Here is a 12,379-nt window from a genome sequence, read left to right as displayed (position 1 = left end):
ACGATCGGAACCACTGGAGCGCAGTGCCAGTCACGCCTGCCTCCTCAAGGCGCTGCAGGAGGATCCCATGCGAGACAGTGTCAAAGGCGGCGCTCAGATCTAATAAGACAAGCGCCACCGTTTGACCTGCATCAAGCACTGCCCGCAGATGCTCAACCATAAATAGGAGTGCTGTCTCCGTACTGTGGCCAGCTCGAAAACCGTTCTGTGTATCATCCAGAACGTTAGTGCGCGATAGATGGTCCGAGAGGGCGGTGTTAACATGCACCTCCGTGACTTTAGCTGGCCACGGGAGAAGCGAAATCGGCCGATAGTTCTCCGATTTACTAGGGTCGAGAGATGGCTTTTTCAAAATGGGCATTACTACTGCCTGCTTCCAATTCAAAGGCACACAGCCAGACGTGAGCGAGATGTTAATCAAGTCGCGAACTGGGTTGGAGAGTGTCAAATCTCTAAACATTGCTGGCTTGAGCGGGTCTGCCGGAGACCCAGATTTGACTTGAAAAGCCACAGTCTTGAAAATCTCCGGGGTAAGACAGGGGAAGGAATCTAACACCACCTGTCTAGGCAAAGTATGCGGCCCAACGTCGGTATGCACAACAGTAGGGAAGGCTCTGTAGATGGTATGAACCTTCTCCAGAAAAAAGGCCGCCAACGTCTCACAGTGAGTTTTGGAGCTGATGGTGTCAGTAGAGGGCTTTTTTGCCACAAGGTCCTTGAGAACCTTGAAGATGGTATTGGCTGGATTCAGGCTATTACGAAATTCCAGGGCATAAAATGCGGCTCGAGCCCTGCAGACCGCTCGATGATAAGACTTGACGGTAGCCGTATAACAGGCTTTTTTGCTGTTATCGTACATTCTCCGCCAGTCTCTCTCTGCACGTCTACAAGAGCTTTTCAGTGCACGCAGTGTGCCATTATACCAGGGACTTGGGTCACGGGGTCCACACTTACTCGGTATCATAGGAATAAGGGAGTCAAGGGCTCTGGTTATCCATTCGCAAAAATGGTCGTAGCCAGATTCCACATTCTCCACTGAGCCCAGTGGGTCTTCAGAAAGAAGGCGGTGGAGATCTTCCAGTTTTAATTTGCTCCAACGTCGTCTGGGCAGAACTCGCATCGAGGGCTTAAAAGGAGCCTCTGACAATGGACAGTGAATAGTCACCAGCGAGTGATCTGTCCAAGGCATAGGAAAAGGAGAGGCCACCTTTACCTCTGCTAGATTTGAAAAAAAGGGGTCCAAAATATGTCCACCGACATGGGTGGAATCCAAGACCAATTGAAGCAGTTGGAGGGCCTCAAGATCAGCCACAATCCCATCCACTGAGGGTAGGGCCGGGGTGTCAAAATGGAGATTCAAGTCTCCTAAGATAGAAAAGTTGGCACACCCTACTGCCAGCGAGCTGACGGCATCAGGGAGAGCCTCCCTAAATGCCACATCGCTGCCCGGTGGACGATAAATTAGCAGTCCTGAGAAAGTAAAGTGAGGTGTGACGGAGACCTTGAACAGGGCGCTTTCGCATCCCGCAATATTTTGAACTCTCCAGGCGCAAGGGTAGCAAGATTTAACGGCAAGCGCAACTCCTCCACCCCTGGAAGAGCGATTGAGCGTGTAGGTAGAGTACTCAGAAGGAAAGGCCAAGTTGAGAACAGCTGTATCGGAGTCCTGGAGCCAAGTCTCTGTCATACAGAAAATATCAGGAAGTTCCTTACCCATGAGGTCGGCTATGTCCTGATGGTGTTTTACCAACGACCTCACATTCAGGTTCCAGATGGTAATATGATGCAAGGAATAATTGCTACCATTAGCTGACTTCGCTCCAATGTCCCTCGATAGGGCAGGTGCTTCAAGCAGCCACCTACCACATGCACACTGATGAGGGCCACACAGGGGGTGAACGCGGGCTCCGTCACAGGGTGGCAGACACCGATTGATAGACATGAGGGCTTCCTTAGTATAGCTGAGCATTGTGCAGTAGTTGACGAAGAACAGAGTCACCACCGGACCAGCGCGACCGAGCGCGGACGGGCGCAGACGGACAGGACTCTGGCACGACTCAGGCTAAGTGAAGGCGTCACCGCTGCGCGTTACCGCTGCGCTAAGCGGGGAGCTTTAAGTAGCTGTCCCCGAGTGTCTCCTGCGCACTAGAGCGCTCGCCAGAAGTAGCGCACAAACACCCCACCACTCCGCTCCAAGATGGCGGCCAGAGTCGGAACAGACCCCTCCCAGGACCCGGACCCGCTCAAGCGGCGGTGCCAAACAATTACAGTGCAGGTGGGTGGCCGACTAAAAACAGGGAATAATAACCCAGAAGGAACACAAATAGAAAACAGGAATAGTTAAAAATCGCTATCAGCAATAGAAAGCGCGAAGCACTTATGCAGCGAGACGCTACCTTATCAGGACGAGCGCTGGAGCGACTCGCCTTAAGTAGCTGTCCCCGAGTGTCTCCTGCGCACTAGAGCGCTCGGCAGAAGTAGCGCGCAAACACCCCACCACTCCGCTCCAAGATGGCGGCCAGAGTCGGAACAGACCCCTCCCAGGACCCGGACCCGCTCAAGCGGCGGTGCCAAACAATTACAGTGCAGGTGGGTGGCCGACTAAAAACAGGGAATAATAACCCAGAAGGAACACAAATAGAAAACAGGAATAGTTAAAAATCGCTATCAGCAATAGAAAGCGCGAAGCGCTTATGCAGCGAGACGCTACCTTATCAGGACGAGCGCTGGAGCGACTCGCCTTAAGTAGCTGTCCCCGAGTGTCTCCTGCGCACTAGAGCGCTCGCCAGAAGTAGCACGCAAACACCCCACCACTCCGCTCCAAGATGGCGGCCAGAGTCGGAACAGACCCCTCCCAGGACCATATACTCATAGAAGACACAGCCACCCACAGAGAGGCAAGTGCAAAAGACCAAGCCAAAAGTCCCTGCAGAACGGGGAGAAAGGGCAGGCCGTCTAAGTAACTTGTACATCTGATAGAGACCACTAGCCGCAGATTCCTTCACGTAGAATAGATACCCTAGCCATACCCAAGGGGAAAGAGGGTCTGCGAGAGGACCCCACCGCCTGGTCATAACAGAGGGTCCCACAGGGACCGAGACCCAAGACAGGACGAGGAGCCCCATCCCCCCAGGCGAGGGGAACCCCCACCAGCAGAAGGCCACCAACCCCAAAGGGGATGCGGAAAAAAGAAAGAAGAGGTAGCCTGTCCTTCACCCAGCAGAGGAAGCAAGGCAAGGCGAAAGAAGGCCAAGCACCCCACGCCCATACAAGGCAACAAACCTCAGCCCAAGGCCAAGGCCAGGAAGGGAAGCACCGAAGGAGAAGAGTAACCTAGAGACTCCAAGGAGAAGAGGCAGAGCAAAGGCAATCCCAGACAGAACGGCACCGCCAGCAATAAACAGGGGGAAGCCTAAAAGGGTAACCCAAGGTCAACCAAGAAGAACCATCCAACGGCCCGCAGGGACGGACTGCGCCCGCAAAAGGGGCAAGAAGTCAGGGACCAACTCCTCCCACGGGAGAAGAGGCAGAACTGGGTGCAAGGCCCACTGGAAGAAGCGGACAAAGCAGGATGACAGTCCCACTAAAGCCCCAAGAAGGCAAAACGGTGCAGAGAAAACAAAAGGTCGGCACCGGCAAGTGCTGCCAGATGCCGAGGACACCACAGAACGAAGTCCTCAGAGCAAGCCAGACTCTAGCCGAAGCAGAGAGCAGGAAGGCGAAGAAGAGTCCAGACACGCTCCAGGGAGGATACTGCACACATGTTCCAAAAAGAAGTGGGACTGGACAGGACCTTGACGCCAGGCCACGGACAGCAGGCCAGACAAGGCAAAACAGCGCAGCGACTCCAGAGAAAAACACCCTGGGGCGGAACTCAAGCTAGTCCAAGGCATCAGCAAGAAGATTGCATCTGCAATATACTATAACGCCACGGAGAGCAGAAGCACGCAGGCGACCACAGCCCCCAGTACATAACAGGGCTATATAACAGCCACCATTACCCCACATAGGGCAGGTCACGTCCCAAGACATGGGAACCTCTGAGGAAAAAACTTCTAAAGCAGAGGACAACTGAAAAGACCTGCGGAAAAAACCCAGCAGAAGGCTTATCAAGCAGCCAGAGAGGAAAAACACAGAAGGCCCAAACTCAGGGCCAGCATGGTGTAGAAAACCCAAAGCAAAAAAAAAAAACAGTCAAGAAGGGCTGGCCAGCAGCCATCAGAACCACAGACCCAACAAGGAGGACTCGAGTGGCCATGAAGCACACAGAACAGACAACCGGGGCGACCCGCCCCAACGAAAGAACACCTCCAAGAACCAGATCAACTCGCCGGTCACTGAGGAGGAGGAGGAGGAGAAGGAGGAGGAGGAGGAGGAGGAGGAGGAGGAGGACGAAGACCCGCCAAGAACCTCCGGATGGCCGAGTCCGCAGGGGCATGGAACCAAAGAGCACCATTGAAGGGAAGGTCCACCAACCGTTCTCAAACGTTCTCCGGGACCACACTGTCCCAAAGCCAGGCATGGCGACAAAGGCCAACCGAAGAAGCCATGGCACGACCCAGCACCTCCGAGATGTCCAAAGCGGAGCGAAGAATAAACGCCGCCAGCTACCGGCCACCCAACACATGGTGTCTCAAATCAACAGACACCCTCCTGTGAAGCAGTAGACATAAGGGACTCCGCCGAATACCACAAACAAGAAGTGGCCTGAGCCAGCGTGTTAAGGGCCCGCAGAGCCGCACTGGTCGAGGCGAACATATTGCGCCCCCAGGAGTCCAGCCAGCGGGCCTCCCGTGACAAGGGAGACAACAGCGGCGGCAGAGAAGGAAAGGCAGTCTGCAAAAAGGGGGCCTCTAGTAGAGGAGTGAAGGGAAAGACACACAGGATCACGTGGCGCCGGATGATGGTGGTGCAGAAGGTGTTGGGGCACTGGGTCCACCGTGGCCCCAAGAGAGAAAAATGGAGTGAACCCTCGAAGAGAAGTAACAGCTCCCTGCCACCAGAACCCTGATGGAGAACCTCCAGAAGATGATCCGCGGGAAAATGGGTAGCTGGGTCACCCATGCGCAAAATTCCCACAGCCGTGGAAACAGCGCGAGGGAAAGCCGCACCCGCCTCCGTAGGGCCCCGCGGAGGGGAAAGCAGCTCCTCGTTAGGTGACGGCTGCAAGCTAAGGCGGCCATCCCTCAAGCCAACCGGGGGAGGGAAGGGCCAGGTCCGGAAAGATAGAAGAGGGACCGAGGAGTGAGGAACCTGCGGCTCCTCTGGCGAAGAGCCGCGCTTAGACGACATAGGTGAAAAAGCCACAATGCGGCGGCCCGTCTCCGGCGAGGATGACACCAGCAAACGCCGAACCTCTGGAGAAGAGGAAGCGTCCGAAGACGAGTCAACGACCCGACGTCGGCTTGGCGTCGTAGAGTCTGCAATCTGAGGCAGGACATTGGGGGAGACGCCAGGGCGGCCTCCGACACGCCGCACGGTGCAGGAGACCGGGGCTGGGCCAGAGCCGGGGCGGCGAAGGAGCGGCACCGACCTGACCTCCGACGAGGCAGCCGCCTGGATGGAGGGACAAGAGGAACCCGGGTAGGCATGAGGAGTCCCCGCCAGCCCCAACGGGGCAGGAGGGGCCCTCCGCCGACCCCTGTGGCGCCGCCAGAGCCAGCAGCCACCGGCGCTGAAGCGGCATCACCTCGGCCTTGGACAAGACCACTGCCGGTCCAGAGGACCGAGAGGGGTTCGGGGGTGCGTCCCGAGCCCCGGCAACCTCCCGCGACACCACAGGGACTCCCGCGGGAGTTTGTGACGAAGCAGTGGCACCGTGGTCCAAAGGAGGGAACCTCGAAGGACCGCACCCCAACAGCACCACATCCTTTGAACCTGGATCCTAGCCAGTCAGTGCCGGGGCTGAAGCCGCCGGCGACGCCACAGAGGGCCCTGCACACTGCAAGGGATCCGCTGACGTCCCAGGAGGGGAAGGAGGAGGGGGAGAAGAAAGCGAGGCTTGCAAAGCCGCTGCATATGTCTCCATCTGGGCTCTAGTCGCCCCCACACCGGGAAACGGCAGATAAGGGGACGACATGTGGGGTCACACCACCCGTGGCCCCACATGTCGAATAGCCAAAGGGAAAGGCCTAAACAGGCCCAGAGCATGATCAGGATCCGCACTGCACGAGGACAAGGAAAAAACTGACGTAGGCGTGCCGGGGTGTGACTTATGTGACCTTGCTGACGTCACGTAAGCGGACGCCTGGGCGGAGTCGCATGATGCCGCCCCCCCGGCACGCAGGGCTGCTGGGCAAAGAATTTTCCGGATCCAGTCTCACGCCTGGGATAATTCTACGTGAAGGAATCTGCAGCTAGTAGTCTCTATCAGATATCTATTATCAGCGTGACGCTACTGAACTGGCATTTTCTGACGTACTGACAATCTCAGTGCGCCACACACACCAACAGACCAATACCAACGTGGCATCCTATGACACGATTAGCAGCACCTCAGAGCAGCTCTCATTCAACAGAAATTGGTTTTGTAATAGAAAATCACTGAAATCAACAGGATAACTTGTGTATGTTCCTCTAAAGAGAATTTAAAGTTCATAATCACTCCAAGGGGATCAGGGATTAACACCCTCCTGGCGCTATCACACACACAAAGTGAAATCTCAACAGCAGGAAATCATCCTGACTCGGGTGATGTGCTCCTCTGCACTAACGGATTACCCACACACCAGTTTCCGTTAGTACACCCTCACAATAGAAGTTTAAGTAGTCCCTATCTTTTGTGTGGCTGACAACACTTCATGTTCCAATACCACAAAGCTTAAGAGCCAAGTTGCAAAGTAATATACACAAAGTTACGTTATATACTCCATGTTTATCATGAGATATTAGACTTCAATAAATCTGATAACCAACTACAACAAATCTGATAACCAACTTCAACTCTTTCAACTAGCACGTTTCTCTTCAAAACCACAAGCCATATAGCAATATGCCTAAAGCAGCATCTCAGACCTCATTACAACACAGAGCCCTTCTGGGCTCAAATTAACACCACTCAGCGAATCACTAAAACCTCATCAAAACCTACACACTCAACAACTCTATCATAGTCACAATCCTAGAACATTGCAACCGCTTGACGAACACCGGAACACCGCCAATTCTCCAGGCCGAACTATGGGACCTTGGGACACAGACTGGACCGCGGAAGATTCTAACTGTATCGGGTAGACACTAACTCTCTAAGCCTCAATGAGAACTATCCTCTGCTACCATTTGATTGAATAAAACAATGGGGGTTCCACCGTGCACAGGCGCTGTGCAAATTTGGAGTAGCAGCTGTACTTGACTGGATGCATCTTTATCTTGAATTGAAGCTTAAATATCAGTTCAATAGCATATGAATAACAGTTGCCCCACAAGAATTACAGAGAGAGATACATTTGCAAAGAATGAAGGGTTATTAGCAGACCAGTAAAGTTGCAAACTCAAATCAGTCAGATTTGCCATAAATAAATAATCTCCTGTTAAGTCAATGAAACCCAATCAGGTTTGAATAGGAAATACAAAGTCAAGTTATATTACGATAATCGTAGGCAAATCATGAAAGATTTGGTTCCCCTGAAGGGAAACTCACTAATGAGAAGGTTACACAAGTGGAGTCAGGAAAGTTTAAACATCAGATGTCAGCAAAAGAAACCTTTCAGGCAGAACAAAATGAAAGGTCCAATCAGACAGAGGCGAAATGTGCTTGCTTGAGAGATTAACTATGAGCAGAAATAAAACTAACATAAGGTCTCAAGAGAGACATCTGTCTTTACAGGTGGACAGAGGCAAATTTGTCTAGCTCAGAGATGCACAATTAAAACACAGAATTCAATAATTTAGACACTCCTAACTGTTCCCACAGACAATGAACAAATCAAAACTAAGCATTTACAGGCTCTCAGTGTCAGCCCTCTTCTCATAATGGAATACTTTAGCTCTGTGGCATTCAGATAGAGATACACTCAATGACTGTCACACAGAATATTAACAATAACAGCACAGATCTAGCGAGAATAGTGTCGGAAAATGGCTTCTGAAATTAGAAAATGATTATGCACAGCAAGCAAAAACACATTTCATTTAACATGGGATCTCTCTAATCGAGGGTTACAGTGACTATGGATATCTTAATGTAAAACACTCTACCTATATTTAATTATTATTGTGATATCATTAACTATGCTAAATCTAAATACAAAATCTCTCAATTGTAAGCAATTATGGGATGTGGTGTGCATTATCATGTTATCAAACGAAAATCAAAAAGAGTGAAGACGCTTCACCAATAGATACAATTCCTGTCTACTTCATGCCCATTGAAGACCATGAACAGTGAAGCACAGTGACCGTGAACGTGACTCATTTTGTGCTTCCTTCAGGACCATGTTTAAGCTGTTAGACCAGAAACTACAGTTTACACATAGCCACTAAGTGGCCCTATGCCAGGTTTGACTCCTTCTGTCATCCTGGTCATTTTAGTCAAGAGCACACTTGGGCGTCTACAATAAGTGTTCTACATTCCAATTGCAGTAATACTGCAAGTTCCAGAATGCTGAATGCGAACGCTCACATTTAAATGTATGGTAGAACAAACTGCCTACACTGGAGGGGGTGTGGTCAGGTAGGAGACATGCTGCATGCATGGTGGGCTTGTCAAGTTAACATTCTTTTGGAATAAATCCTCCGTCATATTAACAGTGTGGTGGTTTTACTCGCTGAGATCAGACTCGGCGACCATCATACTCAATCTATGACCAACGGAAATCAGGCACCTACACAAAGTGGACTGAAGACTGATAACTAGAGGATCAATGAAACGGGCCACAAATATGAATGCATGTGGTACCCTTTGGTGGACTATTTGAAAGATAAAGGTAGTCAAGGGTAGGATGTTGTGAAGATTGCTATAGTGAGAAAAATACACTTAGTGAATTGACTATATTTGCAATCTGCCTTGGGGGTGGAGGGGAATGCAAGGCCTATACCTGTTATTGTAATTATGTTGCCAACTTGTGAATTATTGGTGGGGTTAAGGTTGGGCTTATGTTTTTTTGAAAAATGAATACAATTTCGTTGGTAATAAAATATAATACTTCCAATGAACACATGAATCTTAAATCTATTGCTTTTGTTTGCTACCAGGACTAAAATTTACATCAGGAACTGGTAAGCAGATCACCATATCTAACGTAAAATACGATATTCACATTCTAGTGATAAAATGTATACTTACCTATGCAGTCTTCATTTTTTCCCTTTTTTTTTGGATATTGATGTATGCGTCACAATGGAGGAAATACAAACATCAAAACAGTCTAAAATGAACTGAATAATGGAGTTTCACTGCTAAACGTACATGAAGGACAGGTGTTAGATCACCTGTGTGGTACTTTATGAAAATACTGCACCAAGTACTTGCAAACAAGTTACTTGCCTTCGGTAAGGACTTATCTTGTAGAGACTCTATCTAGCTGCAGATTCCTTAGTGTAGAATATTACCCAGGTGTCAGGACTGGATCCAGAAGTTTTTCAGCAGTACGCTTATGCACTGGTAGGTGACGGCACTTGGCTCGGGGTCGGCATCGTACGCGTCAAACTGACTTGCGCGTAAGCTATATAGATGCCACCCCGGCGCACTGACATCAGTTACTTTCACAACTTCCGAATCGTGGAGCGTGGAGCCATGATAAGTGACCCCGAGTGTGAACTACTAAGGCCCTGAAACGGGTGTCCCTTACACTATAATCAGCTCGCAGAGTGGAGAGGATGTGATAACCTGTACGGAATCTGGGTCTAGATAGAGTCTGTACTGAAGTAAGTACTTTAGAATAGATACCTAAGTAATGCCTCCCCAAAACCATTTTAAACCATTATGTCCTGCAGGACTGAATGGGCGAAGTGCTAGTCGCAACTGACCTGACTGTCCATACAGTAGTTGTTTGGTAAACGTGCACAAGGATGGCCATGTTGCTGTCCGACAGATGTCCAGGACAGCGACTCTGCAGGCTAATGCAGTGGTCGCAGTCTTAGCTTTGAAGAACGAGTATGCAAAACCTCAGGGGGTTGCTTCTTGGCCAATGTGCAGCAGATCTTGATGCAGAGCACTATCCCTCTTGAGGTATTCCATTTCTGCGCAGCCTTCCCTTTCTTAGCTCCTACGTACCCCACGAAGAGTGGATCGTCCACCTGGAACTCTTTCGTGTGATCAAGTTAGAATGACAACACTCTTTTTGGGTGCAGATGGTGGAGTCTCCTCATCTTTGGAGGAGTGAGGCAGAGCGAGGAAGGTAGGTAGGGTGATGTTCTGGCTTAAATGGAAGGGAGTTACAACCTTTGGAAGGAAGGAGGCACATGTCTGGAGGACCAACTAATCTGGGTAGGTGGCGGTAGGGAGGGTGCGGCAAAAGTGCCTGTAATTTGCTGACCCTTCTACTCAGTATTATGGCCACCATAAAAGCAATATAGATGCTCTAGCCTAAGAGGGTAATTGTGCAGAGGCTCAAGAAGTTCACACATCAAAAAGGTTATTACAAGATTTATTTTCCCACTGGGGCATGATCAGTGGTGGGGGAGGTGGATGTGCAGCAAATCTTTTAGAAACCTAGCCACAACAGGCGACTTGAATAAAGAACGTTGGGCCGGCAACCGCAAAAATGCTGAAATGGCTGATAGATAACCTATAACAGTGCTCAGAGAAGAGCTGTTTTGGGCCAACAATAGAGCAAACTGAAGAACCTTGGGGAGAGGTGCAGAAAGAGGGTTGAAATTGTTAGAATCACACCATGTCACAAACTTATCCTAGTGGCAGGCGTATACTGACTTGGTGGAGGGACGCCTGGCTGCCAGAATGACATAACAGTCTTCGGGAGGAAGGTCAAAACCTGTCAACTGTCGCGCTCAATCTCCATGCATGAAGGTGAAGGGTGCGCGGGCTCAGGTGCAGCAACAGAAGATCCTCTCGAAGAGGCAGCGTAAGCAGTGGACCGATGGTCAAGCTCAACAGCTCAGAATACCAGACTCTCTGTGCCCAATCCAGTGCCACAAGAATAACTTGGCCCGGTCATTCCTAATCTTCTTGAGAACTCTGGGCATGAGTGGTATAGGAGGAAAGGTGTATAGTAGGCCCGAACTTCACTTGAGATGAAGTGTCTCCAAGCGAGTTGCCTTGGAACCTCCAGCTTGCAAAACTGAGGACATTGAGTTTTTGGCGGTGGCAAACAGATCTAACCAATGCTCTCCTCACTGCTGAAAGAGGTCTTTCGCCACCTCCGGGTGGAGACACCATTTGTGATCCGCTAAGCATCTTCATCGGAGTTCCAGGTGGTGAACCACTAGGGAAATGCCCTGGTGTTCCACCCATGTCCAGAGACACAGTGCCCCTTGACACAGGGTCCAGGACCCCACCCAACCTTGTTTGCTGCAGTACCACATGGCTGTGGTATTGTCCGTGAACACCTGCACCAGCCTTCCCTTGACCAATGGAAGAAAGGCTTTCAATGCCAAGTGAAGCCCCCATAGCTCCAACAGGTTGATGTAGTGCCCTGACTCCACCAGAGACCAAGGTCCTCTTATATCCACCTCTCCCAGATGGCATCCCTATCCCAGAAGTGAAGCATCGGTCACCACAGTCAGCTTGGTAGGGGAAAGGAGAGGGGTCTGCACCGGACCCAATTGCAATTTTTCAGCCACCACTGCAGATTTTTACAGTTCTCTCCGAGATTAGTACCATGCCGGAGAGATTGCCTGATCCTGAGACCATTGGGACTTCAGGTCCCACTGAAGAGCCCACATATGCCAAGAGGCATAAGTTACAAGCAGGATGCAGGAGGCTATGAGGCCCAACAACCTCAGGGTCATTCTCACAGAAATCCCAGATAGAGGCTGAAGTATTGATATCATAGCCTGAATATCCTGGACTTGCCTCTCTGGAGGATAGGCCCAAAGCTTCACTGTGTCCAAAACAACTCCGATGAAAATGAGCATCTGAGATGGAATTCAGTATGAATTCTGCACATTGCTAGTGAACCCCAGCAAGTGCAGCATGGTTGACTGGAAGCCCTGACCAGGGCATATGAGCTGCAACCACCACCATCACTTTCATGAACAATCAGAGGGGTGTTGGTAAGGCTGAAGGGAACACTGCAAACAGAGCGCGCTCGGATCCACCGTGAACTGCAGATAACGTCGGTGCGCAGGCAGAACGGGAATGTGGAAATATGCTTCCTACCAGTCCAACTCGACCATCCAGTCTACCGGGCAGGCAGAACATGCGCGAACATGAGTATTTCAAAGTTTTCCTTTTTCAAGAAGAGATTGAGAAGCCCCAGGT

This window comes from Lissotriton helveticus, chromosome 8 (assembly GCF_964261635.1).
Source record: "Lissotriton helveticus chromosome 8, aLisHel1.1, whole genome shotgun sequence".
Taxonomy (NCBI): domain Eukaryota; kingdom Metazoa; phylum Chordata; class Amphibia; order Caudata; family Salamandridae; genus Lissotriton; species Lissotriton helveticus.
Note: the sequence above shows the minus strand (reverse complement) of the source record.